The sequence below is a fragment of the Puma concolor genome, chromosome B3 (assembly GCF_028749965.1).
Source record: "Puma concolor isolate L17-30 chromosome B3, mPumCon1.1.hap2, whole genome shotgun sequence".
NCBI lineage: Eukaryota > Metazoa > Chordata > Mammalia > Carnivora > Felidae > Puma > Puma concolor.
The window spans coordinates 79,528,619-79,554,056 of record NC_141672.1 but is presented as its reverse complement, the minus strand read 5'-3'; the positions used below and the strand labels follow the sequence as shown (position 1 = coordinate 79,554,056).

Genomic DNA, 25,438 nt, shown 5'->3' with positions numbered 1-25,438 from the left:
CAAAGGGTCTGGCACTACATAACATTTTTTAAACTCCATAAAAAGGTATTTACAGATACCTGCATTATTATAACTCCCAAATTTTTACTTAGAATTTTTGAAAGAATTTCTCTCATTCCAGTATAATGGTAAAGTTTTTCAAGCTTAAGGCAAAAGGATAATTCAACTAGCCAGTATATTTGCTCCTCATTGTGGTTAATTTTATGAAATGACCAAATTTGAATAAGGATGATGGTTCATCATGGAGATTCATCTCCTCTCCAGCTTCTTCCTGCTGAGAGAGAATAATCTTTGGTTTGTGACATCACAGTCTGTAGCTGGAGAAGTGGCTGTGATATCAAACAGAAGATTATATCCTTTCAGTGTGAACTAGCTGCAAAAGAGACACGAGCAGTGTCATTTCAAGTCATGTCACAGAGACACTAAAGAGACGCACGACAGGAACTGAATGAGAGAAGGATGCTTTCATTGCATTTGTCACTTGTACAGCATCAACTATTAAAGATAAAAGCGCCATTTCACAGTTTACTTCATTAATCATTTAAAAGAGGGAGTAAACACCGTGTTAATAAAACTCACAGATGACAAAACGGAAGGGAGGAAAGTACCAGTCAACAGTCAGACAATAATGGAAAAAGAACATAGAGGAATTGGTGCAAAATTTCACGCTGGTCCCAAGAGAAATACTGATGCTACTCAGGAAATTGAGAACATTATCAATACTCCCAAAATAGGAATGAATTTCTCCAAATGAGAAAGGGACTCCTAAATTATAGTGATCCCATGACTTAAATTAATGAGTGTATAGCATATGAACTAACATGATAACATGGGGGTTCCTTAAGAACACTAATTAAGAAAATATTAACTCGGGGCGCCTGGGTGGCTCAGTCGGTTGAGCATCCGACTTCAGCTCAGGTCACGATCTCACACTCCGTGAGTTCAAACCCCACGTCGGGCTCTGTGCTGACAGCTCAGAGCCTGGAGCCCGCTTCGGATTCTGTGTCTCCCTCTCTCTCTGCCCCTCCCCTGCTCATGCTCTCTCTCTGTCTCAAAAATAAATAAAAATATATAAAAAAATTTTTTTAAGAAAATATTAACTCATAAAATAAAAGGAATATCTCTTTAATAAGGAGAATGACTGTGTTCTATCAAAGTCGTCACCAAAAATTTGCAAAAATGAGTTGGGAGTTAGGGTTCAACAAAGAAGAAACATGAGAGCTCCTCTTACAAACACACACACATATACAGACCATCTCTCCTGTATCTCTTAGGCAGCTCTAGCTGCAAAGGACAAAGCACAACTCACTGAACACATGTAGTTTATCCTTTGATGAGTTGCAATAGCCCTGGTGCAAAATATCAGTCACGGGTGTCTTAGATTCCTAGATTCAGAGCCTATATAAAGATTCTATGTTAAAAATAATAAGAACTCCATAAATAATTACAAGCCAAACTGACATTTGTTACCTACGGTTACAGTTTGCTTGAAACAATGGTATATTCGAGAATTATTAAAGCATTTATCCAGTCCTATATACTGGCTAATTACTACCAGTTTATTATCAACAGTTGTTTGACGATCCTGCCATCCTCCATGTTTCACATGGCACTGGAGGCATTAGCAAAATAACTCAAGAATCCAGATCAATCAGAAAACATTACTTTTATAAACCTCATAGTTTGAGGTTACACTGTTGTCATCAGAATACACCAGGCCTTCCAGTTTATTGTTTATCACTATATACAGGTTGCATTAAATAATGTGCTTTGACTAGTAAAAGTCAGCTTCCAGTTCAATTATTCCAATAAAGACGTTTAGCTGTCTACAGAATTTTCTTGGTGCAACAGCCCAAATATGCTGGTTGGTGCAAAATCTCCATCTATCAGGCTTAGAACATAACATGGTTCTAGTCCAAGCCTTCATCCACTACAGGTCTTCCTTCATCTGTGCCATAAGGACACAGTCCTCTGCATGCACTAATTGTGGGTAACCTGTGGTAATACCTACAGAAGAGCTGTCCAGGAACTTCCACAGCACTTCCGGTAACACCTCTTTTATAATACCGTTACATTGCATTGAAAATCTATATAGGGGTGCGTGGGTGGCTCAGTTGGTTAAGTGTCTGACTTCAGCTCAGGTCATGATCTCACAGTGTGCGAATTCGAGCCCTGCGTCAGGCTCTGTGCTGACAGCTCAGAGCCTGGAGCCTGCTTCAGATTCTGTGTCTCGCTCTCGCCCTGCCCCTCCCTCACTCATGCTCTCTCTCTCTCTCTCTCTCTCTCTCTCTCTCTCTCTCAAAAATAAAGAAACATTTTTTAAAAATCTATGTATATATTTATCTTGTCTGCTAATTCTGCACCCTCCTGGGTGACGACCTCAAGGATGAGGACCACATCTCATACGTTTCATTATTCCCAAGGAAAGCACAGAACTAGTTACTCAATAGCTTTGTTAAATGAATGTGAAAATGTACCTTAATACATCCTCAAGTATAATTTCATCAAAAAGGGGGATGAATGATGATTCTAAAATATATCCCAGCTTCACTGGTAATGAGAAAATAGGACAAATACAGAAAAGTCTCCATGTTGGGAACATTTTGGAGCAGTGATTCTGAAATAATAGCTACAAACAGATCTGGTCTGTTAAGTATACTACATGAGACCATGAGGGCTACAAATACAGGATTGTGAATTTATCCCCTATACTTTTTCTGGGAAATTAAATTTGCCATACCATGCTATGATCTAGAACTTCATCAATTGTTCAAAAGGATCTAAATTGGCCTTGCTAGCAAAAAGTGATTACAGAAGAATCTGGATAAGCACTTTACAAGAGAAATTGAAGAGATACAGTCAGTTTTCTGATTCATTCAAAGATGAGAATGGAGGAAGTGACATACTTAAATATCTTTCGTCTATTTTGCATTCTCTGGGCATGAGGAATAAATCTATACAAGTATCTAAGTCAAATTTCCTTCAAGTTTGAGAGCCATGGTATCATCATGATTGATCTGTTAAATCTATGTCAACAATGGTGATCTCTTCCAAAGTATGCTGCACATTATCCTCTATGACAGAAATCAAAGTAAGAAGGCATTCAGGTAGGCCAGCATTGTTCTAGAATTCATCACCATGTGTGTTGGGGTGGAATCAGTTACAGTCTCTAGAAATGCTCAGGGCATGTGGACGAACGCCTTTATTACATCCAGTTTGATGTTGGGTACACAACTCAAGATATTTTTGAGCTTTGACATCCCATCATTTTCTTTAGCAGTGTTACATTGTTTCAAACAAGATCTTAGATAAAACATCAAGACATAAAGCACATAAAAAGCAAGACCTAGAGCATGTAAAAACCTCATCGGGTCCAGATAGAAAGCACAGAGCCCTGCTAGCTGAAAGACCCCTTCTCATCCCATGTCTCCTAAACTCTCCCCTCCCCACACTTCTTAGAGCAGCTCCTGAGGTATGTTTGTTGTAATTGTTCTGCCATCTAGAGGATCTTCAAAGGTATTCTCCAATTTAACACATGTATTTGATTCCATACAGACACTGCCCAATACTCTAAAACTCCTCATTTGAGTTATGTCAAGCAATAGCTTTTTCTAGCCCAAGTGGGCACAGGTTGCAAAACACTGCTGGTTAGACATGCAGAATGCTACTCAATCATTCTGTTGTCTCAACAATGATCAAGCAACCAAGACCTAGGATTCAAATAAATTACAAGTAGATAAACAAGGATTAAACATCATCTATAATTTAGGGCACCTGGCTGTCTCAGCCGGCATAGTATGTGACTCTTGATCTCGGGGTCGTGAGTTTCACAACCCCCGCCCCCTGCAATGGGCATAAAGTTTATTTAAAAAATTAATTAAATAAATGAAAAACAAAAAATGCATTCTCCCGTTCTTTGTAAAATAAACAAACATCTATAATTTGGGTTAAGATATCCCAGAAACAACTAAAATTAACAAAATCTCAGAAAATTATATCATTTGCAGTCAAGAAGGCAGGCATGGAAATGAAACAATGAGAATTTGTCATAATAGGAATCACAATTCAGTGTGAGAAATCAACAGACTTTAATTGTTGGAAATACCAAGAGGCCCCATTCATAATATTCTTTCACCTATAACATTGTGCTAAACATCTTAGTTTCCTTTAGTTAAATTCCAGGTTTGTGGGCTCTTGTAATTTACTTGACTTTGAGAGTAAGACAGAGCTCAAGTATTTAAACTAGAAACCATGGATAACTAAATGTTATGTCTAACAGAGTATATTGGATAAAGCAACCTTTCCTTTTCGAGAAGCAATATTTTCTATCCCCCAAAAAACATGCAATTATGGTGACCCACTGGTTATGTTATTAGTTTCTATTCATTGATCATCTCCAAAACTATTTCTTATTTACTAAGGAATTCTATAACTATTATTCCAAAATCTCAAATGATTCTTATTCTGAAACCAACCTCCCAAGTGAGCAATGTCTCTTTTCCCCCTAAAATGCTTTAAAATATTTTGAAATATATTCTTGAGATTCTATTTATTTTAAAATATTTCATTATGAATTATTTCAAACAGTTGACCAATAACCATGTACTTACCACCTAGTTTTAACAATTATCAGTTTTTGCCATTTTTGCATCAGATTATTTTTATGGCTCCTCTATAAAAAAAGAAGAAAAGCTCCAGTAGAAAATACAACCTTACAACTTTATGCTTTGAGATAACTATGTCAGGAGCCAGTTATCATTTATACATCTTTATTAAGATTTTTAAGTCAAGAGACGGGACTTTTGTAGCCATAATTATACAACCATCTTCCTGATAAAAATTTTACATTCGTGTAAATACCAAGACAGAGACAAAGACATTTTTTTGAAATATGTACCCTTCCCACCTCAGATACCCAGTCAAACTTTTGAAGCAAATGTCCTAGAGGATAGACCCATAGACTGATTTCTTTTTCCATATCCTCCCCAACCCCTCTCTGTGCCAGGTTCCTGTGGTGTAGTGACATCCTGGATAGAAGTAAAATTATCAATATTACATGGTTCCTTGAGAAGGAAACCAGTTCTCACCAGTGATTTCTTGTGTTGCAAAGACCTACCTAAACTCACAAAGACACAAACTGTTTACAGCGAGGTTAACATCTTGTAAAAAGTAAACAAATAAATAAAAATGTATTTTTGGCTCAAGTTGGTACCAAAGAGCTAAGAAGGTTGAAAATGTGCATCTCCTCACTCTAAGGACAGCCAGAAAAATTCACCCGCTCTCCTTTTTAGAAACAAAAAACAAGAAAAAACACAATAATAACTCCATACAAAGGGAACCCAGAGGCTGGACTCCTTACAGTGAAGACAGGGAAGCAGTGCCTTCAGGATAAGCATTGAGAACGAGCTCCAACAGGCTCACTTTCCAAGAGCCTGTTGCTCACATACTGCTACCACAGAAAGATGATCTGAGTGACATTTCAACAAATGCCAAAGATACAACAGATTCCAATAAACCCTCCCCTCCTCATCACCTCTTCCTACTCTCCCCTTATCTTTGTTTATAAGCAAATAAACCACTGCATATCACAATAAATTCCAACTTCACGTTCTTTCATTCAGGACGATGTAACTGAAGACTGACAGGCTGCTGTAGCCCAACCCAGTGGCCTCGCGGAGCACAATTCCCGTGTGCTCTCCCTCCTCAAGGATGCTCTGAGAGAAACAAGGGTCCAGGCATATTTTCCTTCTCGTTACCTCTCTAGATCTATGTCTGTGAAATTCTCACCACTGAAACTCTTCAACTATTTCTACAAATGGAGAATCACAGGTTCTCTATTATACTCTAAGTTTCCAATAATACGATCTTGGGGTAACCTAGTCCTCCCTGTTAAAGTAGCCAGGCTTAAATTAGAAAGATAATTTCAAAAGTCACCACTCCTATAAATGAACTGATCCAGAAAAACCTAGGGATCAGAGTTATGATGAGAGAAGGAAATTTTTTTGGAGGCAGAGACCCAATGCAGACTGGCCACGCCAAATAAAGTGGTGTATATGTATCAATAGTATTTCCTAAACACCCCCTGAACAAGTTGTGGTACTAGACTATGGCAGATCCTTTGTAGACAGAGGAGGTATCTAGAGGCATTTAAAAGAAAAGGAAAACATGGGGCACCTGGGTGGCTCAGTCGGGTGGGCGTCCGACTTCAGCTCAGGTCATCATCAGCAGTTCGTGAGTTGGAGCCCCCCGTCAGGCTCTGTGGTGACCGCTCAGAGCTGGGAGCCTGCTTCAGATTCTGTGTCTCCCTCTCTCTCTGCTTGTCCCCCATTCATGCTCTGTCTCTCTCAAAAATAAACGTTAAAAAAACTTTTAAAAGAAAAATCTATTTTAAAATTGGAAACAAAAATACTGAAGTGAAAATTAAATTATACTGATTGGTTCCTACAGTGTCTGAGAAAAACAGCAGTCAGCCTGTTTTTTTTTCCCTTCCCATGGGTCCTACACTCAAGAAACATTAGAAGGATTTAAATCACAAACAGAGGGGCGCCTGGGTGGCGCAGTCGGTTAAGCGTCTGACTTCAGCCAGGTCACGATCTCGCGGTCCGTGAGTTCGAGCCCCGCGTCGGGCTCTGGGCTGATGGCTCAGAGCCTGGAGCCTGTTTCTGATTCTGTGTCTCCCTCTCTCTCTGCCCCTCCCCCATTCATGCTCTGTCTCTCTCTGTCCCAAAAATAAATAAACGTTGAAAAAATAAATAAATAAATCACAAACAGAAAACCCAGGGGAGTAATATTCACTTTTACCCTGAAGTCCCAAATCCCAACTCTATCAAGAGCAAATGAAGAGGAAGAGGAAGAAAGAAGAGGAAGAAAGGAGAAGGAGGAGGAGGAGGAGAAAGAAATGTCCATGTCAGGCCACAGTAGGGAGTAAGGGTAGCAGAACAAGATGGGCCAAAAAGCAGATGATAGGTGGGAACTTTTGGCTTATACAACCCTCCACGTTTTTCATCCTACATGAACCTGTTTAGGAAGGTCTACATACTCGAGAATATCCACAATTTTAAACTCTGAAAAAGTCACTTCCACTTCCACTCTACATACCACTCTGATTAAAGTTTGCCCCAAAGGACACAACACCGAGGGAATCAACTCTTCAATTCCCTTCGGAAATAAAAACTGAATTCAGTGGATGACCCAAGCACTACACTATCTGTGAACAGATGGAAAAGATACCTATCTGAGCAATTCATCTCCAAGTACCTACAGCCTTAGGTTAAAACCCAATCTATACAAGCCTCAGCTTTCCCATCGGAAAAGTGAAAAATTTGGACCAAATACTATGTAAGATTGTTTTCACAGTGTGCATTATACACTGTGTTCTGAAGAATGAGGGGAAAAGACACCAACTTCACTCAACTAACAGTAATTTGGCACTCTAGGGAATCTTGCCTGACACCATAGTAAACTATGATGGCTCATAGCAACCAGGCACAGTAGAGAGAAGGCACAAGCTTATCAAACATGTAGATATGTGATTTAAAGTGACATCAGGAGCAGCACATTCTTATTTAGAAATGATACTGTATAGCTGACAGACAGGCACACTCCTACACAGAAGGGATTTAATAATACCTTTTTGTTAGCAACCTACCCTTCAAGTACCAGTGCACTGGGAATGCTGACAAGACCTTACCAAGCAGCCCGTTCTAAAATGATCTCACTTTACCTGTTGCTTTACATATACAAAGGTGTCCTGGTACAGTCCCACGCACCAACACTCCAATGGACTCCTCCCAAGCAACATTCCCTCCCATTTCTCCAGCTGTGGCCTGAAGGCCATATATACCGTGATTACCAGGTACAAACACTAAATATGCATGTACGGGTTTCCTGGGAGCTGTACCAGGAGAACAGGCAAAGCATAAATGAGTACATAAAAGCCTTGGGCATTGTAATAGTCAAGTACCTAAGTGGAAAAAAGAAAAGAAAAGGAAAAAAAAGACGCAGAGGTCTCAAGATAAACTTGCTCCGCAACCTGGCCCATTTCTCATTATCTCTGTACACAGAGAGAGCCCAAAACTACTTCCTCCTCTCAGTCAAGATATGGGCAATTTCCTCAGCTAGTTCCCAAATCCCACTTACAGCATATGCCAATGAAATCAGCAAGGAGAGTATGAAAATTACTAACTTGCAATACATCTCATACAGTTAAATCTACCCAACCCTGGACACCTGGGTGAATTAATTGTTAAGCATCTGACTTCTTCTCAGGTCATGACTTCACAGTTCATGAGTTCGAATCCCACATCAAGTGAGCTCAAGCCCTGCTTTAGGTGAACACGAGCCCCACTTCTGGTAAAAACACGAGCCCTGGGTGAGCCCTACTTCTCTCTCTCATTCTCTCTTTCTCTCTCTTTCTCTCTCTCTCTTTCTCTCTCTCTCTTTCTCTCTCTCTCTCTCTTTCTCTCTCTCTCTTTCTCTCTCTCTCTCTCTCTCTCTCTGTCCCTAACTCACTTGCACCCTCTCTCTTTAAAAAAAAAAAAAAAAAAAAGAAATCTAGTCAACCCCAAAAATGACCACTAGAGCCTCCAATCAAAGCTCAAAAAAGACCAACCGGGGATTCAGAAACACTTTGCAAATAAGTACTCTCTATGTTAAAATCAGAATCATCAAGTTGCAAAAATGCTCAAAAGCGTTCTTAGGTTAAACTGGGTGCATGGATGATCATATGATCACAACTTATTCCAGGGCTCCTCCAAGCCCTGGCAGCAATCCCTCATGGTTTTCTCTCAGAATTATGGAGAGAAGCTATCTAAATAAGAAATCCAACAGGTAATATGAAAAATATTGACGATAGTGATGCCTTGTCACGTTTCCTAATATAAAGCAGATGAGTTTCATTTATGCGTACACAGCATATACAGCTTAACACAAATTATCTTTTTTTGCTTGAGCTAATAATTACCAGCTGTCAAGGAAAATTAATTTCCATATTAGAGTTCCTGAGTACCTCTGTCATAATACATGTCAGATAGGTGAAATGAATCCATATTTGTTTTCCAGATTTTTCAGGTTAAATGACACAAGGAGCTAGTAATAAGAGTAATGTTCCCCCTGTCATGACCGTATCAAAGGGTGCCCAACTATCCAAGATAATTTTTTTTAAGTAGCCAAAAGGGTGTGTGTGTGTGTGTGTGTGTGTGTGTGTCTATCTGTGTGTGTGTGGTTCTTCATTTGTTTGCTTTACTGCAAAGTGGCGGCAGGGGGAAATAACTCTTCCCAAACTACGAAACAACTCATTTTCCACATAATCTACCAATCGAGCCTGCTGCTGCACAGCCAGCTGTGTGCACACAGCAGACTGAACAGCAACAGTTCAGTACAAAGAGTAATAATGGGTTTGGGGATCAGACTGATAGAAATTCATATTACAGTTCTGTCATATACTAATTATGTGGCATTAGGCAAGATATCTAAGTTCCTTGAACATAATTTGCCTCACCTGCAAAATTGTTTAATACCGACCTTGCAAGATTACCTTGAAATTAAAATGTTGTACATAAAGTACCAAATACCCAGCCAGGGGCTCTATAAATAAGAACAACTGTAACACATTTGTTTATGCCTACACCTCATCTACCCCTATGCCCCAAATTAAGACAGTGACTGTTGCTCAACCTAATATAAAAGTTGGCCCCCAATACATTTCACAACAACGTTGCCTTCTCCATTGCAAATCACTGCAAGATCTCTCCCTCTCCCTTCAACCCATCCCCTCCACACCCAAACCTTACTCTGATAACCCCAAGAATTAGACATGTTGTGCTCTGCAAAAAACAAAACAAAACAAAACAAAACAAAACAAAACCAAAAAAAAAAAAAAACGAAGAAAAAAAAAGAAAAAAGGAAGAAGAAAGAAAGAAAGAAAGAAAGAAAGAAAGAAAGAAAACAAAAACAATGGAGGAAATCAATGAAAATATTTCTGAGAATAGCTCATTACTAAAATCTGTTCTGGAGCAAAGCAATGACATAGTTAAAATAAATAGCCAAATCTCAGTCCCAATGGTCCAATGCAATTTGACTACTAAACCACTAGCAAATCTTGATCATATATGTTTTTTAAGATTTTACAAATTTTTTCCAGCGCTACATATCCTTAGCCATATCTAGTGCTGCACTAACTACTACTCTAGACTTTGTATTACCAAACTCAAATATCTAAACAAAGAAACATTTAGATTACAGAGCTGCTGAGATCAGCAGTAAGAAATAAATGATTATGTCACCCATCAAAATCTCATGATGCTTCTCCCCTTATGAATCATAAAAACACATCTCTCTGGACCAGCACCTGTTTGGACAACACTCCTGCCCTAATGGCTGCCCTAGAATTATCCCAACTTCCAAGAGAGATAAAATAAATGTTGCTATGTACCAAGGATGCAGGCTCACTAAAACATACCTCCCTCTCCTCTATCAACCCCTACGGGGGTACCTTTTGGATGGCTGCAACACCTGATTGCATGGGACACTGTGACACTGCATAAAAACACAACTTTAAATGAGGCTGTTTTGATCAGTGGATTTTAGACATGTGCATAGAAGTCACTTGGAGGGGTGCCTGGGTGGCGCAGTCGGTTAAGCGTCCGACTTCAGCCAGGTCACGATCTCGCGGTCCTTGAGTTCGAGCCCCGCGTCGGGCTCTGGGCTGATGGCTCAGAGCCTGGAGCTTGTTTCCGATTCTGTGTCTCCCTCTCTCTCTGCCCCTCCCCCGTTCATGCTCTGTCTCTCTCTGTCCCAAAAATAAATAAACGTTGAAAAAAAAAAATTAAAAAAAAAAAAAAGAAGTCACTTGGAATGTAGCTAAGCATACACACACACACACACACACACACACACACACACACGTCTTCTTACTTGGTAGCCAACAAATGCTATGAGATAAAGTAAGCATGTTGTAACCGATTTATGAGGCAGAAATTGAAGTCAATTACTGATGTTTTACCTTGTTTCACAAATGTACTACCTTCATTAACCTTATTGAATATAAATGCATCTACTCTTCAAAGAAACGGACAAAAGGGTCAATGACACAGATACAGCAAAACTTATACATTTGCACATACATTTATAGCTCTGCCATAAAACATAAATAAAAAGGGTCAACTATTTGGTCATTACAGCTTTACCTCTTGTCTCACGCAATTCTTGGCCTCATTCTTAGAGAACAGGTTCCCCTGAAGCTTTAAGTAAAAATAAGATATTTTCATAGCCCCAAAGTATCTCCCCTAAGTATTTATTATTTACTGCCATTGTTTTCCCTTTATATCCAAAATCTCTTGATACTCCTCCCTCTTGTAGGTGAAGCTTAATTCCTACCCCCTTGAGTATGAGTAGGACCTACTCACTCACTTCTAGTGAAGACAATGGGAAGGAACTTTACACTGGAGAAACCTGGAGGGTATCATCTTAATCAGGTGATCAAACTTAATATTGTCAGTAATAAGTCATGTCGATGTCATGTGTCCACTGATGTGATCCAACAAGAAGGGCACATCATCCCTAAAATCTGTAACTTCCATCTAACCATAAGAAAACATCAGAAAAACCCAAATTGAGGGATGTTCTACCAAATACGTAACCACTATTCTTAAAATTATCAGGTCCAGAAAAGACTGAGAGACTGTTACAAATTAGTGGAAACTAAGCAGGTAAATAAATGCAGTGTGGTATCCTAAGTTGAAACAGAAAAAGAACACCAGGAAGGAAAAAAAACTGGGGTAAGTCAAATAAAGTCTGTAGTATAACAATGTTACTTTCTTATTTTTGATAAATGTGCCATGGTTAGGTAAGATGTTAACATTAAGGGAAGCTAGGTGAAGGGTATATGGTAACTCTGTGCTATCTTTGTCACTTCTGAAAAACCTAAAACGTTTTAGAAAATAAAAAGTTCAAAAAATAAATAATTGGTCCTTAAGGTCACATAGTAGTAAATAAATCCACACACAAGATATTCTGTAACTGACCACTTTCCTCATTTGTTGAAATAGATTCATGTCAGGGGGGCACCTGGGTGACTAAGTCAGTTGAGCATCTGACTTCAGCTTGGGTCATGATTTCATGGTTCATGAGTTCGAGCCCCACATCGGGCTCTGCACTGACAGCGTGGAACCTGCTTTGGATCCTGTCACTCACTCTCTCTCTCTCTCTCTCTCTCTCTCTCTCTGACCCTCCCCTGTGGTCTCTCTCTCTCTCTTAAAAATAAACATTAAAAATAAATAAATAGATTCATGTCAGGCTACAAAGTGAGGTGCTGTTCATTGAGGACTATCTTCCCAGGACTTTAGGTCTTAAAAAGGAGACAACTCTAATAGCAAACAAACGGACCTCCGATGCACTACATCACACCCCAAAACCACAAAGAATAGCTTATCCATCCATTCTGCAAGCTTTATTAGTTGTGAACCATATGCTATGCCCTGTGCCACCCTCTAAGGATAAAAAGATCTACCTTCAACAGACATACAATCAAGTACGATCGATTTAAGAGCAAGGTGCTCAGAAAAGCCTCCCTGACCTTTCCAAGCTGAACTGGGTGCTCTCCCTTGATTGTTCCAGCACTCTGTGCCTCCTATGTTGAACTGTAATTGTTCATTTCTCCATCTATATCACCTCACAAGTGGTATTTGCCAAGAACTATGCAGAGGCTGAGATTTTATCCTGTCTGAAAGATAAGTTAGCCTATTACTGTTGCATGGATGCTGGCAGAAGACTGGAGACTACTGGATCACCGACCAAGGCCTTGATAACTCTTGGCAAAAGTAGTAGCCAAAGCCCCATGTTTGTTTGCACTGGTTCCTCTTGCCCTCTCCAGCTCAGAGGATGATGTCAAAAAACCCCTCGTGGAAGCACTGTAATACATGCTATGGATTATGTTACAAGAAAGGAACACCAAGCTTGGAGATTCACTGCTCTTAAAGTAACTGGGAGCGAGCCTGATCTTTGCCAGGGGTGGGAGGGACATTATCCCAGCTCACATGACTGCTTCCTGCCCCAGGTAGGCAGTGATCAGGGTCCTACATTCCTGGCACGTCCATCAGGCAGGAATGCTCAGGACCTGTGACAGGTTGCCTCTTCCAATAATATTGTTAATGGCAGGGAGTATGTTTTAGGCACTTCTGTACTCTGAGCACCTGGCATGATATACGACACACCAGAGGGTCTGCTAAATGCAAGCCTGCTAAAATAAGCTGAGTTTGAAGCCAAAGACAACTGCACCATACTGTGACCATATACACAGACAATCTCTTTTCAGTTTCATTCTCTTAACTTCTAGGACAATACTAGAAACTCAAGAAATGTTCGGTGAATGAATTATCCCCTAGGATTATTCTATCTCTAAAACTGAAAGTTTCTACAACTCTCTAAAGAGCAGAATGCAAGAAAGCTCAGGTGCATGATTGTCTCTGACAGATGGGACTCGTGTAATACTCCCTCCGTGGAGGTAGAAATTCATGGTAACAAACTCAGAATTCTATTAATTTTGGTTATTCAAAGTTATTCATGACTGGGGTGTCTGAGTGGCTCAGTTGGTTAAGTGTCCAACTCCTGATCACCGTTCATGAGTTCAAGCCCTGCATGTGGCTGTGCACTGAACGTGAGGAGCCTGCTTGGGATTCTTTCTCGCTCTCTCTCTCTCTCTCTCTCTCTCTCTCTCTCTGCCCCTCCCCTGCTCATGCTCTCTCTCAAAATAAATAAAACTTTAAAAAAATCATTTTTAAGTTATTCATGATCACCTCAAATTTCACTATAAATTTGTATCAAGATTAAACTCTCAGGGCACCCAGGTGGCTCAGTCGGTTAAGCATCTGACTCTTGGTTTTGGCTTAGGTCATGACCTCATGGTTTCATGGGTTTAAGCCCTGTGTCCAGCTCTGTGCTGAGAGCACAGAGCCTGCTTGGCATTCTCTCTCTCCCTCTCTTTCTCTGCCCCTCTCACACTCTGCTATCTCTGTCTCAAACTTAAAAAAATGTTTAAAACAGAGATTAAACTCTATAAACAGAAGGCAGAAAACTATCACCACAGAACTCTAAAAGTAAATTCAAAAACCACATAAATGATCTACTTAGCTAGCAACTCATAGATGAAGAGATGAAGAAAATAATGAAACTTTCTAACACTTTATGATTTTTAAATATGAAATTTATTGTCAAATTGATTTCCATACAATGCCCAGTGCTCATTCCAACAGGTGCCCTCCTCAATGCCCATCACCTACCCTCCCCACCTTCCCACCCCCCCATCAACCCTCAGTTTGTTCTCAGTTTTTAAGAGTCTCTTATGTTCTGGGTCCCTCCCTCTCTAACCTTTTTTTCTCCTCCCCCATGGTCTTCTGTTAAGTTTCTCAGGATCCACATAAGAGTGAAAACATATGGTATCTGTCTTTCTCTGTATGGCTTATTTCACTTAGCATCACACTCTCCAGTTCCATCCACGTTGCTACAAAGGGCCATATTTCATTCTTTATCATTGCCACGTAGTACTCCATTGTGTATATAAACCACAGTTTCTTTATGCATTCATCAGTTGATGGACATTTAGGCTCTTTCCATAATTTGGATATTGTTGAAAGTGCTGCTATAAACATTAGGGTACAAGTGCCCCTATGTATCAGCATTCCTGTATCCCTTGGGTAAATTCCTAGCAGTACTATTGCTGGGTAATAGGGTAGATCTATTTTTAATTTTTTGAGGAACCTCCACACTGTTTTCCAGAGCGGCTGCACCAGTTTGCATTCCCACCAACAGTGCAAGAGGGTTCCCGTTTCTCCACATCCTCGCCAGCATCTAGTCTCCTGATTTGTTCATTTTAGTCACTCTGACAGGCGTGAGGTGGTATCTGAGTGTGGGTTTGATTTGTATTTCCCTGATGAGGAGCAACATTGAGCATCTTTTCATGTGCACATAGACCAATGGAATAGAATAGAAACCCCAGAGTTACACCCACAAAAGTATGGCCAACTAATCTTTGACAAAGCAGGAAATAATATCCAATGGAAAAAAAGACAGTCTCTTTAACAAATGGTGTGGGAGAACTGGACAGCAACATGCAGAAGGATCAAACTAGACCACTTTCTGACACCATTCACAATAATAAACTCAAAATGGATAAAGGACCTGAATGAGACAGGAAACCATTAAAATCCTAGAGGAAAAAGCAGGAAAAAAACCTCTCTGACCTCAGCCGCAGCAATTTCTTACTTGACACATCCCCAAAGGCAAGGGAATTAAAAGCAAAAATGAACTATTGGGACCTCATCAAGATAAAAAGCTTCTGCACTGCAAAGGAAACAATCAACAAAACTAAAAGGCAACCAACGGAATGGGAAAAGATATTTGCAAACGACATATCAGACAAAGGGCTAGTATCCAAAACTATAAAGACCTCACCAAACTCCACACCAGAAAAACAAATTATCCAGTGAAGAAATGGGCAGAAGACATGAATAGACATTTCTCTAAAGAAGACATCCAGATGACCAACAGGCACATGAAAAGATGTAAAACTTTATGATTTTAAAAGACCAGCAGCGTTATTATTAAATATGGAATGTTTCCCTTCGTGTACAATACACAGGGATGCAACACTGAAGGGATAATAATGACTGAGAGGCTCTCCATCAAGTTCCTTTTGCAAGTGCCAAGTACACATTTAAGAGGCAGATTTAATTTCCAGGAAGAATGCTCACCACAAATTATGAAAAGCAACATGTTGACATCATCAGCTACTCTTTTGGAAATGTATACCACATTCAGTCACTAAATTAGTAGTACATAATGGTATTTCATGAACATCATTCCATTCTTAGCTGAAAATGCTGAAACTACTATAGTATTCTCATAACAAATCATATGAAGGCATCCTTTCCTTTCCATTTCAGGTATGACAGTACGCTAGAAATACATGATGAAGGATCCTACAGGCGTATTAATCTTTTGAGTATACCACATTTCCATTAGAAAAGGTACATTTAAAGGCTTTTTTCCATCTAAAATATCTCAAATTAGTTTATCATATTGGCTTTTCTCTTGCTTCAGCAATGTTGGGTGGAATAGACCTGAGGATTTCCCCCACTCCAGCCTCTGATCACCCTCCAATTTCCTCTCTAGCTGTAGCTTCCAGGACCCATCTTTTGGCCCATCCCTTGCTTCTCAGACCAGTTAATACCATCTTTTTGTGGTTAGCTCTTTGTCTCCAATCAACTATGAGCCCCCAGAGTCACCAAAATTATTCTACCAAGGTAAGGGCCGCCATTACTTGCCCAGTCTACCAGCACCTATGAGTTTCCTATACCTCTCTCTCTTTGGGCTTCTATCACAACTGCAAGAATGTGGCCTGGGAAGGCAGGGTCCACTTCTTCCACAAGTTGGCAGGGAGATCCAAGGGCACCAACCATGTCTAGACTACACAAAACCAGAACTGCGGCTGAGTCCTCTTCTAGGACATGCAGAAGCTGACACAAGATGAGTGGGGTCACACCCTGGGTGCCAAGGAAGCAGCCCTGGAGGAAACCCTGAACCAGTTCCTGCCCTCACAGATTCCCATCTCTGTGACTTCCTGGACAGATACTTTCCGGAGGAAGAGGAAACTTATCCAGCAGGACAAATCACCAACCTCCTGAGCCCAGTCCCAACAGGGCTGGGTGAGGCCTCATTGGAAGGCTTACCTTCAACAGGACTAGGAACCCCAAAGGGCAGTACCCTCAAGGCCCAGATGCAGCTCCCAAGCCTCCAGACTTCTGCTTGGGTCTCTGCTTCCAACCCAAAGGCAGTTTCTTAACCAACCGCAAACTTTCTCCCAAGCTACAGACCACATATAAATAAAGCTTCCTTTTGCAGAAAAAAAAAAATATAGAAGAAAAGTATGTCTTAGATAATAATATATTTGTAGATTTAAAAAAAATTTTTTTTTCAACGTTTATTTTATTTTTGGGACAGAGAGAGACAGAGCATGAACGGGGGAGGGGCAGAGAGAGAGGGAGACACAGAATCAGAAACAGGCTCCAGGCTCTGAGCCATCAGCCCAGAGCCTGACGCGGGGCTCGAACTCACAGACCGCGAGATCGTGACCTGGCTGAAGTCGGACGCTTAACCGACTGCGCCACCCAGGCGCCCCTATATTTGTAGATTTTAATGGATAGTATCAAGTGGGACAAATATCAACTTTGAAGCCAGGTATACTTACATTGATTCCTTATTCTGTTTATTAGATATGCACATATGTGAATTTTGTACAAATTATTTACCATTGGTTTTAAGACTTTGTTTCAACATGTATCAAGATAATGAAATCTACCCTGTGGTTACAGTCACAAGTCAATGACATAGAAAAAAGGACACGTGGGGCGCCTGGGTGGCGCAGTCGGTTAAGTGTCCGACTTCAGCCAGGTCACGATCTCGCGGTCCGTGAGTTCGAGCCCCGCATCAGGCTCTGGGCTGATGGCTCGGAGCCTGGAGCCTGTTTCTGATTCTGTGTCTCCCTCTCTCTCTGCCCCTCCCCCGTTCATGCTCTGTCTCTCTCTGTCCCAAAAATAAATAAACACGTTGAAAAAAAAAAATTAAAAAAAAAAAAAAAAAAAAAGAAAAAAGAAAAAAGGACACGTGACACACCTTATACAGAGCCTACATGTGGTAGGTATTCAGGCAGTGGTAGCTCTTACTGCCGTCAGCTTGTCAGCTTCAGGCCCATCTGCTGTCACAGGGTCACTAACGGCCACAAGACTCCATTCACACACACATCACTTGCCCATTTATTTTAAGCCTAACCCTTCTGAGAACACTAGATGTGCTAACAACACACTGGGGTAAAATGCTATAGAACTACTGAGAAATTACAAGAAGCCCAGAGAACAGAATTATAGGGTTGAAAAAGCCTTGAGAAATCACCTTGCCCATCCCTATGCAGCAGTAAGGAATATTGCTGAACTCATTCTAGTTAAAGGAGACCAAATCTCTTTTGAAAGATTTCCAATCAAGATGATCCCCAACTCTCCCTTAGATGCCCAGTTAACATCTCATGTACTAAATGCACAGCAATATCTTATCAAAATCTTCTGCATTTTAGTTAAGCACATTTGTTTTCTTCCATTGACTTGGGTTTGGAACACATATGACATAATTATTAAATCATTTCTCAGACTTCTTTTCCTTAGTATCATGAACCTTTCATCACAGATCCTGCTTTTCCCATTTTTAATCATCTTTCAACTTCCCTGTGTAACCTCTATAGTTGCAGAGACTGAAATAGGTCAACACATATTACAAAGAAACTAAGAAAAAATGAGCTAATTATCATTGTGTGCTATATTCTAGTTATATATATCAATACGATGTTTGGATATTTTAATGACAGCCCCAGTTAAAGGCCTGATTTCAGGGGCACCTGGGTGGCTCAGTCAGCTAAATGTCCTACTTTTGATTTTGGCTCAGGTCATGATCTCATGGTTTGTGGGTTTGAGCCCCATGTCAGGCTCTGCACTGACAATGTGCAGCCTGCTGGGGATTCTCTCTCTCCCTCCCTCTCTCTCTCTCTCTCTCTCTCTCTCTCTGCCCCTCCCCCTCTCGCACTCTCTCTCCATCACACTTACCTAGCATATTCTACCCCAACAGTTTGCTTTCCTTGCCTATACAATAATGATTGACTTTTGTGTAGCACTCTAATTTTTCCAGTAATTCTCCATAATCCTCACAAGCACCCTGTACTAAAGCAAGGCAGGTATTATTTCTAGTTCGCAGCTTTAAAAAAGAGCTTCCGGGAGTTTCACTCCTCCAAGAGCACGTACTTAGTCATGACAACCAGAACCAAGACTGGGATCAGCTGACATCCGTCAGTCAAGGGTGGTTTCCACTCTACTGCCTGAATAAAGTCACTACACTTCACTTACACGTACCGGAACAGATGACTTTACCATCACAATCTTAAGGATTATTAATCTTAATTCTAAATTCATAGCCTCTGAATTCATGTGTTTCATGCTTTTTAGATTACAAGGAGTTCTCCACGGACCTTCATTCAAGGCTTTGCCAAAATAACTTTTATTCTCTTTTTTTATTAGTATTATAGGGGCCTTTATTATAAGGCTTGGACTTTCCCCATTCTGCCTTTCAGTATTCTTTACACAAAGAATTGCATTAATAATCAGGCTTAATCTTATTGACATGACAAAACCTTACGTATCAGCTTTATGTCAAATTTCACCATTAATTAATATAAATATATTAATTATTACTATAGTATCAATTATAGTTAGGAAAATGAGGAGGGTATTCTCTCTAGACCCAGTAAAGAGAACTTACCAATTTCCACTTAAATAGGACATTGATCATGAGCATTTATTTGCTCTGCTTCCCAAAACCTCCCTTTCAATGATGATATTTCATGGGGCGCCAGGGTGACTCAGTCAATGGAGCATCTGACTCTTGATTTCAGCTTGGGTCATGATCACAGGGTCATGGGATCAAGCCCTACATCAGGTTCCACGCTGAGCATGGAGCCTACTTGAGATATTCTCTCTCTCTCCCCCCGCCCCAAACTGTCCCTCTCCCATGCCCTCTAAAAGAAAAAAGAAAAAGAAAAAATAAAAATAAATGATATTTCTCTTTTTAAAGTAAGTATGACTCCATGAGAATAAACAGAGAGGAGACAGCAGCAGTTGAGAGGAATATAGTAGATGCTATCAGAACGTGGCATGCAAATTTGATGATGCAGCTAGTTAGACACTGAACAACAAGAACTGTATCTGGAATACAAGTCAAATTCAAAAAAATTCACTAATATTCTTTCATTAAGATATTTCTAGTAAGGGGGTGCCTGGGCAGCTCAGTCGGTTAAGCGTGGGACTCTTGGTTTCAGTTCAGGTCATGATCTCACGGCTTCATGGGTTTGAGCCCCACATCAGGCTCTGCGCTGATGGGACAGGGCCTGCTTGGGACTCTCTCTCTCTTTGCCCCTCCCCCACTTGCGCTATCTCCATCTCTCTCAAAATAAATAAACTTCAAAAAAAGATATTTCCAGGGGCGCCTGGGTGGCTCAGTTGGTTGAGTGACCGACTTTGGCTCAGGTCATGATCTCACAGTTTGTGAGTTCAAGCCCCGCGTCGGGCTCCATGCTGACAACTTGGAGTCTGGAGCCTGCTTCAAATTCTGTGTCTCTCCCTCTCTCTGCCCCTTCCCTGCTCATGCTCTGTGTGTCTCTCTCTCAATAATAAGTAAACGTAAAAAAAAAATTTTTTAATAAATAAAAAAAGATATTTCCAGTAAAAATAATCTAAATTATCTAATATGCTAAACATTCAGTTCTTAAAAATGAACTGGAGACCCTATCATCACTGCTGGTGACCCTATGGCCCAGCTTAGTGGGACAAGGACCAGAAAGACAGCTGCAAGTGCCAAAAATGGTGATTGTGACAAAATGGCTACTCTGGGACCAAAATCTGTCATCAAATCAAGTACTATTGTAGTGACTTTAATTTGCCATGAGACAAGTTTTTGAAGGGGACAGATCACACTGGATGAAAGGCAGATTCCCCTGGAGATACTAAAATCCAGTAGGTAGAAGAGCCTAACAACAGATTTTAATATAATGGAAGCCCTGAGCAAACCCAACACAAAACTTGAGGAAATAAAGATAAAGCTAACATCAGAAGCTCCCCACACAAACCCCTCTCTGATGAGTACAAAACATCTCTCCAATGACCAATGAGTATTAAAAATGATGTAAAAACAGATCCATGTATATGAAAGCCTTTCCAGCTGATGCAATCCTTAGTGACATAAAGGATTAGAAGATAAAGGTCAAGCACAAAATATTCAGATGAAAACAACATTACACAAAGCATGAAACGATCAATATTTGCAGGGTCTGATTGTATTGAATTTGCCCAAGTTTATAGAGACACTGGTTAAAAGCATAAAGACCTTCTAATACTTTTCAAGGAGTATTATTTTACAAACAAGAAAAAAACAAAGATTAAAATGAGGTATAAGCTAAATTCAGATACCAAACAAGAACAAGAAGAAAACCAGAAGTGCTCCAGGTGCTGACATGAATCCTCTGCAAAAACTGAATGCTGAAACTTTGGGATGACTTAGATGATCAGACCCATTGGAAAGATCCACATTTCTTTTTCTCAAATCGTGGGGAAATGAAATGGATAGACTTCATAATGCTATTTAAAGAAAAGGCTAAGCAGCACTAGATAAAGCCAAAGAAGCCTTAATTTACAATTAAGGAACAGAGAAGAGAGGTGGGAGGTACTAGGAGAGGCAGGGGGGAAAAACAGCACTGAAAAAAATCATGGAGGATCAACAAGAATCCCTAAACAAATGAACTTGAAAAGGTCACAGATTTAAAGGAAGGGGGAGAGTAATTAAAGCTGTCCAGGAAAAGTACAGTTTCACGGCTAGAAAGTGAACATGGATGGTGATGAGGAACATGATCAAATGGATGCAGCTGGACCAGTAAAAGCAGACAAAGGAGAATCGGCATGGAAACAATGACAGCAAAAACACAAAATGGTGCAGAGAGCAGGAATTTAGCCAGCAAACTTCTAGGTATTCAAGCTGCTTTTATCTCTGGAGGCTTGAAAAAAAGAAAATCAAATTAAGCCCATTTCCTTGTCTGGCTACGAGAAAGGAAAGATTTATTTATTTTGTGTGTGTGTGTGGTTTAACCTCTTTTTGTTGTTGTTACTCAAATGAAGGGTTTTTTTTTTAATGCATACATAGTTCTGTTTCTGTTATTTCAAATGATTCAAATACTAAAGGGAAGGTTCTTCCACTACACTGTTTTGTAACAAGAATAGATTAGTAAAAACTGACAAATGCACACCCGTGGGAAAAGAAAAAAAAAAAAAAATGAACTGAGTCAATGGGGACAAATGCAGCTGTCCGGCTGCTTCGTGGGCTGCTAGAGCGATAGGCTTTCTTTTCCCGTTCAGTCTACTTGCTGGCAAAAGGATACCAAGGGTGGGGAGGAAAATCAAACATCATTATAATTAAAATCTCCCCCCCAATCAATTTCTCATAAAATGTCATTGAAGAAAGATCTACAATAGCTTTAAATGAAAATATGCATGGGCAACTATACTGACCCAACTGTAGTCTAATCGTTTCTTTTTTTTTCTATTTGCTCCACTGAAAATAAACAGAGCTTATAGACTTGCACAGAAACATGTGGGAAAAAAAAAAAAAAAAAAAACCTTTTCTCTTCAATATTGCCCCAGTGCACTCTTGCTCACACTGTAAACATTTTTCTAACTAGTTATCTGTGACTTCTTGAAAGGAGTAGATAAAGCATATGGCATGAATTCAATGACTCACCACTTGGGAAAAAAAAATAAAGGTAGGGGGCGGAAAACTTCCTTAAAGATCTAACATTCTTATGCCTGAATATAAGTGAGAGTATGGTACCATTCTCCAAGCTTGTGAAACATAACTTAGAACTGCAAGAACATTGTTCAAAAAGAAAAGCTGTAGGCGCGATCGTCTGTTTCAGAGGCTTACAGAAAGACTCCTAAAAAGATGTCTGAAGACTCCCAATCCTACCAGAAAGAGTGTGACCTCAAACAAACTAGTGGCCTCTCCCCATTTCCTCAGCAAAACAAGATGCCATGACCTTCAGCCACAGACTGAAACAAAGCAGGCGGCACCTGTGTGTTGAAGACCTAGGGATGCCAAAAAGGAATGCCTCTCCCAAAATGTTCCCCATGGTCAGTGGTGGTAACTGAAATCTTCTCATTAGAAATCCATTTTTAGACTTTTTTTTTCCTTGTGTAGAGAGACACATAAAAGAATGGGTAAGATTTAAAGAATAATTATTCAGGGTGCCTGGGTGGCTCAGTCAGGTGAGCATCTGACTTTTGATTTTGGCTCAGGTCATGATTTCAGGGTTTGTGAGACTGAGCCCTGTGTGGGGCTCTGTGCTGGCAGCGCAGAGACTGCTTGGGATTCTCTTTCCCCCTCTAAAAATGAATAAATTAATGGAGAACGAAGAGGAGGAGGAGGAGAAGGATGATGATGATGATTATTATTATTATTATTATCCAATGAATATAAGTAAACATTATTCAGGTCAAAAAATAGATCAGCATCAACATCACGAAGTCCCCCCAACACCGACACCTGCTGCATGCCCCTACCCAATCATTACCCCTCACCCCTCTACTAGAGGGGAACACGATCCTGATTTGTACCATAACCGTTTCCTTGGTTTCCATTTTACCATTCAAATACGCATCCCTAAATAACAGCTTGCTTTTTTCTTGCATGTGAACTTTATGTAAGTAGAATCGTACGGAGGTATTTTGTGGCTATGTAGTGTTCCTTTTACTTCACAGTATGTTTGAGCAGCTCATCCACTGACTTATGTATTCATTCCACCATTAGTAGACAGTTGAGTTGCTTTCACGTGGCTCTTCTGACCAGCACTGCTATGAATGCACACACACGTCTCCCGGTGTGTGCATTGGCGCCATAGCTTCTTGAGAGTGCCTTCCCAGGGTACAAGTGCCAGATCTTCAACTTTACAGAAAAATGACAAACCACCTTCCTAAATGAATATACCAACATGCACACACACCAACTGTGTGTGCAGTAGAAATTCACTCTTGGGATTTAATTACTGGTCCTCAAAGATTCACTGTTGAGACGTAAATCCTACTGGGTGAGTAACAACACATTAAGCTAGAGGTACTCTTAGCAAAAGGTCCGTCTCAAAATGGCATTTGAGAATTGGACCAGAGGTGTATGCACCACACAGCTGATTCTAGAATAAAAAGAATGCATAAAGAACAGTTCAAAGTTCAGAGAAATGAAGTCTGTCATCTGTCGCAGGGACAACAAGGGCCATCCTTCAGGGCATGTGGCAGACACAGATATGCAGGAGAAAAACAAATGAGCAACTATAGGTGGCAAACTGGAGGAAAAGGGGGGAAATTTTATTTTAGGACTTAACCTGAAACCTAAAATCACCAACTTTTAAATGCTCAGAGGCTAAGACCACCACCATTGGTTATTCAACAAGTAGACTCAATAATCAGCTCTATCACACCCAAAACCTTTTAATTTCTCAGAAAAAGGATCTTCAAATTCTATTGGCAACCACTGCCATTATGCCTAACATTCAAGGAAAACAAGAAATTAGACTTTGACTTTACTGAAGATAGTTAATTAAGCTTCTGTGGACAAAAAATTCTGATACATACTAATTCTAGGCACACGGTTACTCATTGAGCAGAACTAAAACCAGCAGCCAATTTGGGATAAGATGTTGACAGCATCAAATTAGGCACTGTTCCATCTAACTATTCTTGCACTGGATACTAAGAGAAATAGTATTCCTAATGTTCAACAGAACCATGATAGTCTAGGATTCAAATCCACATCTGTTCAACTTAGGGCTCTGTGCTCCTTATATTAAACAACACTGACAAAGGAAAGACTGTAACATCATCGACTGAACTTAAATGTCCAATATTAAGATAATCAAATTTTCAAAGTTGATAAGTTATTTCTAATTTGAGTTACTTTGGTAGTTAGTAAAGAAATTATATACTAAATATATATATATATATGTATATATATATGTATTTAGTATATATATGTATTTAGTATATATATGTATTTAGTATATATATGTATTTAGTATATATATGTATTTAGTATATATATGTATTTAGTATATATATATTTAGTATATATATGTATTTAGTATATATATGTATTTAGTATATATATATTTAGTATATATATGTATTTAGTATATATATATTTAGTATATATATATTTAGTATATATATTTATATTTTTTATATATACTAAATATGTATATAAATATATATTATATATTTATAACATATATTATATTTATATATATAATATATATTATATATGTTATATATATATTATATATAACATATATAATATATATTATATATAACATATATAATATATATTATATATATAATATTATATATAATATTATAAATAATTATATTATAATATATTATAATATATATGTTATAAATATATATATATATTATGATCACAGAATGTACTCCATCTCTCAAAAGTAAACTAATATAGCCCTACTCCTACAATGAAGAAAGCATGGCAGCTCTTCTCAGGCATATGACATGGTGAAAAGAAAATGATACATCAGCAGCACAATGGGGAAAAGCTAGAAGCACATGTCAGAAGATGGGACAATTGTGATCTCCCGAGAAACCAATCACACATAAACAAGCTACTTGAAAAGAAATCAGTAAGCAAAGACAGACTACAAGAAAAATACATAGGAGAGCCAAATCATGCCAGGCTTTAAGTTCTAAATAAAATGCTAACATCAACAGTCAAAATCATAAGCCCCTGGGCATAGCTGCCG

The 25,438-nt window shown here is 39.4% G+C and overlaps 2 protein-coding genes and 1 pseudogene across 2 annotated transcripts in view; 2 read left to right on the top strand and 1 right to left on the bottom strand.

The window, feature by feature from the left end:
* Positions 1–25,438, top strand: part of CHRM5 (cholinergic receptor muscarinic 5) — a 97,056-nt gene that overhangs the window by 3,507 nt on the left and 68,111 nt on the right. The window lies entirely within an intron of this gene.
* The window catches only part of AVEN (apoptosis and caspase activation inhibitor), a 211,455-nt gene that overhangs the window by 129,928 nt on the left and 56,089 nt on the right, over positions 1–25,438 (bottom strand). The gene's annotated exons all lie outside the window — the stretch shown is intronic.
* Positions 20,391–21,555, top strand: LOC147580152 (lupus La protein homolog pseudogene; annotated as a pseudogene).